Here is a 6,959-nt window from a genome sequence, read left to right as displayed (position 1 = left end):
TATCTTTACGGCTAAGGAGTGGGAAATCTTTCTCCTGTTACACAAATGAAATGTTTCATTTCATCCGGGAAAAGCCACCTCTTTCTCCACAAACAATGTCTTTGTCATTTGATCCAGGAGCCTTCCGTTAGATAGGAACAGCTTTGCTAAATACTGAGAACTCTCGGATAGAGTATTAGAATGAAAAGACCATTAATTATATAAGGAAGAGCCCAGGGTTCTAGCCCATTCCCATTCCTAAATCAATAATTCGTAGTGCTTTTGCCTTTCTTGCGTACTCCTGGTGAACCAGTTGCTAGCCATATGTTTAGGAGGCTTTTTTCTCCAGGTACTGGTACTAAGCCGCTTTGCCATCTCTTCATCTTCATCTGCAAAGAATTCTCGACGTGAAAACACAGAGACAAAGGCCTGATCTTTGAATAGGAAAAAGAATGGATCCGAAGGTCCCAAATCAATTGGCTTATTCGAAAAAAGCCTTCTTCTTTGAAAGATATATCTCGTGTCTGGTACTGCATTGTTCCACTCTGCAAGAAGTCCGAATCAGTCTCTTGCACCTCCCCCTTTTTATGATAAATATACCAGAAATAATTCGAATAAATAGCAGTCTCTGACAACTCATCCTCTTTAATCTGCTTGGACCCGCTCCAATACCCATAGGAAAATCCCCAGTCATATTCAGCGTACCTGTCCCTGCAATCAAATAGATTGTCCCAAGGGCCCCATATTCTAGGAGCCCAAGTTATGCTATTGAAAATTCGTTCCTCTAGCAGTTCCGGTTTGACCATTCCGTTCCCTTTTTCAAACTCCACTTCTTTTCATATAGCATCCCTAATCAAAGAGAGAACAATATCCATTTCAAAACATTTCTAACGGATTCCTTGGTTCGGACCGACGAAGTAATGGCACTCGATTATTATCAACCCGACTGCAATCTTTTTCTGTCGGTAAGGATTGCACCAGAGCACCTTCTACTTCTAATAGGCCATGAACTATAGATAGAGAAGAATCATTCTGAGCGAGTCCATAAGAAGCGACCCACTTTTTCATCGGTTCCGGGGGAAGACCAAAGATCTTGCGCGACCGGTCCGCCAGAAAAACTCAAAAGAGAAAGAAGTCTCGTTAATCTCTTCATGCTCGTTCCAAGTTCGAAGTACCGTTTGGCCAAAGAAAAAGCCGCTTCCTGACACGATTGCCTCTTTATATAGATAGATATAGGATCTATGGGGTTATTACTTAGAAGTCTATTTTGTACAAGATCCCCTCCTATCTGATAGAAAAGGGTCCCATGATCCCGAGCCGGTCTTATCTTGGCTCGCAAACCCCAAGTTTGTCTATGAAGAGCTAATCTAATTGTATTAGTTTCTATAATGGATTTCTTATGTGGAATACTAATGGATAGGGCCTCGTTGCTAAGTGCTACAAGATCTAGTGCACTGGAACTCGTGGTTATGGACCCGAATCCTTTAGTATGGAACATTGTCTTTTCCAAGTAAAAACCCCTAGTATATGAAAGAATGAAAAGGTGCTTTCGTTCTTGTGGAATAAGAAGCCCTCGTACCTTAATGAAAGGAAAATAGGAATTTTTCGTTAGGTATTTGACCAAATAGGATTGTCCAGTTCCTATAGAACCTATCACTAAAATACCCGATAGGGCTAAGCGGAACGAAAAGGGTTTTCCATGAGATGGTAAATGAAAACGATTAGCCCCACACGAGGTTTGGGAATAAGTGATTGTCTGATAATGAGCAAGGAATATACGTCTTTCTGCTAAAGAGAATCTATTAAACTCATAATTCATTAGATCCTTGTTAGCAATGTCAACTAGGTATCATAAGTAAATGGATCTCGGTTGTTCAATCCTTTGATAACCAAGGTCATTCTTTGCTAAAGAGAAATGATCACTATGGGTCAGACTCAATAGAATTGGATCCATTCCAAATAGCGAGAATTAGGATTCTTGATCCCTCTCAGTCTCTCTTTCAATTCGAGGATCCGGAGAGGTGTTTTCATAGTCATCTCCGAATATTTGCCATCTCCGAATATTTTCGATTTCATTTTTCTATGATATGTCTTTCTATATGAAAATTGGTTATTTACGATGTACGATGATCCCTGTTAAGCATCCATGGCTGAATGGTTAAAGCGCCCAACTCATAATTGGTAAATTTGCGGGTTCAATTCCTGCTGGATGCACGCGAACGGGAACGGTCTATTGGAATTGGCTCTCTATCCATGGAATCTCATCCATCATCCATACATAACGAATTGGTATGGTATATTCATACCATAACATAAGAACAATAAGAACTCGAATTCTTATCGATACTGGAACTCAGAGCATAGGGGGGAAAGTCGATTTATGGATGGAATCAAATACGCAGTATTTACAGAAAAGAGTCTTCGTTTATTGGGAAAGAATCAATATACTTTTAATGTCGAATCGGGATTCACTAAGACAGAAATAAAGCATTGGGTCGAACTCTTCTTTGGTGTTAAGGTAGTAGCTGTGAATAGCCATCGACTACCCGGAAAGGGTAGAAGAATGGGACCTATTCTGGGACATACAATGCATTACAGACGTATGATCATTACCCTTCAACCGGGTTATTCTATTCCACTTCTAGATAGAGAAACGAACTAAAGGAGAATACTTAATAATACGGCGAAACATTTATACAAAACACCTATCCCGAGCACACGCAAGGGAACCGTAGACAGGCAAGTGAAATCCAATCCACGAAATAAATTGATCCATGGACGGCACCGTTGTGGTAAAGGTCGTAATGCCAGAGGAATCATTACCGCAAGGCATAGAGGGGGAGGTCATAAGCGCCTATACCGTAAAATCGATTTTCGACGGAATCAAAAAGACATATCTGGTAGAATCATAACCATAGAATACGACCCTAATCGAAATGCATACATTTGTCTCATACACTATGGGGATGGTGAGAAGAGATATATTTTACATCCCAGAGGGGCTATAATTGGAGATACTATTGTTTCTGGTACAAAAGTTCCTATATCAATGGGAAATGCCCTACCTTTGAGTGCGGTTTGAACTATTGATTTACGTAATTGGAAGTAACCAATTAGGTTTACGACGAAACCTAGAAATCGATCACTGATCCAATTTGACTACCTCTACGGGATAGACCTCAACAGAAAACTGTTGAGTAACGGCAGCAAGTGATTGAGTTCAGTAGTTCCTCATAGAAAATTATTGACTCTAGAGATATGGTAATATGGAGAAGACAAAATTGTTTGAAGCACGCACAGAACCGGAAGCGCCCCTTGTTTCAAAGAGAGGAGGACGGGTTATTCACATTTAATTTGATGGTCAGAGGCGAATTGAAAGTTAAGCAGTGGTAATTAAGACCCCCGGGTGAAAATAGGGATGTCTCCTACGTTACCCATAATATGTGGAAGTATCGACGTAATTTCATAGAGTCATTCGATCTGAATGCTACATGAAGAACATAAGCCAGATGACGGAACGCGGAGACCTAGGATGTAGAAGATCATAACATGAGCGATTCGGCGGATTTGGATTCCTTTTCTATATATCCACTCATGTGGTACTTCATCATACGATTCATATAAGATCCATCTGTCTAGAGATCGTCATATACATCTAGAAAGCCGTATGCTTTGGAAGAAGCTTGTACAGTTTGGGAAGGGGTTTTTTGAGAAAAAAGAAGAATCTACTTCAACCGATATGCCCTTAGGCACGGCCATACATAACATAGAAATCACACGTGGAAGGGGTGGGCAATTAGCTAGAGCAGCAGGTGCTGTAGCGAAACTGATTGCAAAAGAGGGTAAATTGGCCACTTTAAGATTACCATCTGGGGAGGTCCGTTTGGTATCCCAAAACTGCTTAGCAACAGTCGGACAAGTGGGTAATGTTGGGGTGAACCAAAAAAGTTTGGGTAGAGCCGGATCTAAGTGTTGGCTAGGTAAACGCCCCGTAGTAAGAGGGGTAGTTATGAACCCTGTGGACCACCCCCATGGGGGTGGTGAAGGGAAAGCCCCCATTGGTAGAAAAAAACCCACAACCCCTTGGGGTTATCCTGCGCTTGGAAGAAGAACTAGGAAAAGGAAAAAATATAGTGATAGTTTTATTCTTCGTCGCCGTAAGTAAATACGTAACTAGGAATATGGAAAATTGCATTTTTGGAATTTGCAATAATGCGATGGGCGAACGACGGGAATTGAACCCGCGCATGGTGGATTCACAATCCACTGCCTTGATCCACTTGGCTACATCCGCCCCTTATCCAGCTAAAGGATTTTCTCTTTTTTCCATTCATTATTATTCTATTTATTCTGACCTCCATACCTCGATCGAGATAGTGGACATAGGATGCCACTCTTTAAAATGAAAAAAAGGAGTAATCAGCTGTGACACGAAAAAAAACGAATCCTTTTGTAGCTCGTCATTTATTGGCAAAAATCGAAAAGGTCAATATGAAGGAGGAGAAAGAAATAATAGTAACGTGGTCCCGGGCATCTAGCATTCTACCCGCAATGGTTGGCCATACAATCGCGATTCATAATGGAAAAGAACATATACCTATTTACATAACAAATCCTATGGTAGGTCGCAAATTGGGGGAATTCGTGCCTACTCGGCATTTCACGAGTTATGAAAGTACAAGAAAGGATACTAAATCTCGTCGTTAATTGAATTCAGAATAGAAAGATTCAGAATAAACAAAATTTATAGGATTCAAATAATCAAATAAAGTAAAGGTAGGCGGGTAATAACCTTATTTATGACAAGTTTCAAATTGGTAAAGTATACCCCTAGGATAAAGAAGAAGAAGGGGCTGAGAAAACTCGCAAGAAAAGTTCCAACCGATCGTCTACTTAAATTCGAACGGGTTTTCAAAGCACAAAAACGCATACATATGTCTGTTTTCAAAGCACAAAGAGTTCTAGATGAGATTCGCTGGCGTTACTACGAGGAAACCGTTATGATACTGAATCTCATGCCTTATCGAGCATCGTATCCCATCTTAAAGTTGGTTTATTCGGCAGCAGCAAATGCTACTCATTATAGGGATTTCGACAAAACGAATTTATTCATCACTAAAGCCGAAGTCAGTAGGAGTACTATTATGAAAAAATTCAGACCTCGAGCTCGAGGACGTAGTTATTCTATAAAAAAAACGATGTGTAATATAACAATTGTACTAAATATAGTAAAGAAATCAAAATAATCTTTAGATCAATCTAAGATTTCGATTCCCAGTAAAAAAAAAAGAAATATAATAGAAAAATATGGGACAAAAAATAAATCCACTCGGTTTCAGACTTGGTACAACCCAAAATCACCATTCCTTTTGGTTCGCACAACCAAAAAATTATTCTGAAGGTCTACAGGAAGATAAAAAAATACGGAATTGTATCAAGAACTATATACAAAAGAATAGGAAAAAAGGCTCGAATAGAAAAATGGAATCAGACTCAAGTTCTGAAGTAATTACACATATAGAAATTCAAAAAGAAATCGATACAATCCACGTCATAATCCATATTGGATTCCCCAACTTATTAAAGAAAAAGGGAGCAATCGAAGAATTAGAGAAAGATCTCCAAAAGGAAGTTAATTCTGTAAACCAGAGACTTAATATTGCTATCGAAAAGGTTAAAGAACCTTATAGACAACCTAATATTCTTGCGGAATATATAGCTTTCCAATTAAAAAATAGAGTTTCATTCCGAAAAGCAATGAAAAAAGCTATTGAATTAACTAAAAAAGCGGATATAAAGGGAATAAAAATCCAAATTGCGGGTCGTCTAGCAGGAAAAGAAATTGCACGTGCCGAATGCATCAAAAAGGGTAGACTACCCCTCCAAACAATTCGCGCTAAAATTGATTATTGCTGCTATCCAATTCGAACTATCTATGGAGTATTAGGTGTCAAAATTTGGATATTCGTAGAAGAAGAATAACTAACCATGTCTTCCCATTCCGCCCAGTGATAGAATAAAAAAGACAAGAACCTTGTTTTTCCAAAAATCCCTAAAAAAAAGAAGAAAGTATCCCTCTTTCTATAAGATTTAATGAAAATTAAGAAATCTTTTAATATAATTGCTATGCTTAGTGTGTGACTCGTTAGTTTTTTCTTTAGGGTCAAAAATGGAAAAAAACTTAGTAATGATAGAAAATTAACTAATAACCAACCTATTGCTTCGTATTGTCGAGATCCTAACTAAGAAACAGTCACTATGTGAATAAATACATCTATCAAAAATGAGTAGATCTATCATATAGTTGTAGCAACTGCATTTTTTTCTCTACAAAAGAAACCTGATTCTAGGCTGTGAAGCAAAACTAAAGGGATGTGGATAAAAGGAGGGATGATAGATAGAAGGAAGAAGAATAAGAAAGATATAGGATTCCCATATGTATGGTCTATGAATTACATCATAAAAAAAAGGCAATGTGATAAAGCATCAATATAATAAAATTCTCAAAAAAAAGAGAGAATTCGAAATCGTAACTTGACTTTTGAAACAACAAATAAAAATATAAAGCAATAAATAAAGAGCAGCCGGGTTAATAAAACTGAGAAAATTGACTCGGAAAAAAAAATTGGAAGCTCCATTGCAGGATTCAAACCTAACCATTAAAGGAGAAGCTGTGGGAACGACAAAACCTATGACTACATAGGATTTTATTGAAAAGAATCCTAACACTTCATTGGGTGGGATGGCGGAACAAACCAAAAAAATTGCTTTATTTGATAAGGTTCTAAATTAACAAATAAGACAGGAAAGAGTAAATATTCGCCCGCGAAATCCTTATTGGATTAGAATACTTTACCACGATTCAATAAGAATAAAAAAAAAGGAGATTCCAAAAAAGGAAGGATTACATTTTATATAAATATTGAATTTGGATATATTCTAGATCTTCTTTCTTGACTATATATTTATTTTTCTTTTTT

The 6,959-nt window shown here is 38.0% G+C and overlaps 1 protein-coding gene across 1 annotated transcript in view; it reads left to right on the top strand.

The window, feature by feature from the left end:
- The window catches only part of LOC118475614 (30S ribosomal protein S7, chloroplastic), a 10,622-nt gene extending 5,190 nt beyond the window's left edge, over nucleotides 1-5,432 (top strand). The window contains exon 1 of the mRNA XM_035963887.1: nucleotides 1-5,432. This exon is cut by the window's left edge and continues 5,190 nt beyond it. The gene's annotated coding sequence lies outside the window, so the exon portion shown is untranslated.
- Nucleotides 5,433-6,959: the final 1,527 nt, after the last annotated feature.

The sequence above is a fragment of the Zea mays genome, unplaced genomic scaffold, assembly GCF_902167145.1.
Source record: "Zea mays cultivar B73 unplaced genomic scaffold, Zm-B73-REFERENCE-NAM-5.0 scaffold_515, whole genome shotgun sequence".
In the NCBI taxonomy this organism is placed as follows: domain Eukaryota; kingdom Viridiplantae; phylum Streptophyta; class Magnoliopsida; order Poales; family Poaceae; genus Zea; species Zea mays.
This window is presented reverse-complemented; position numbering and strand designations above follow the sequence as displayed.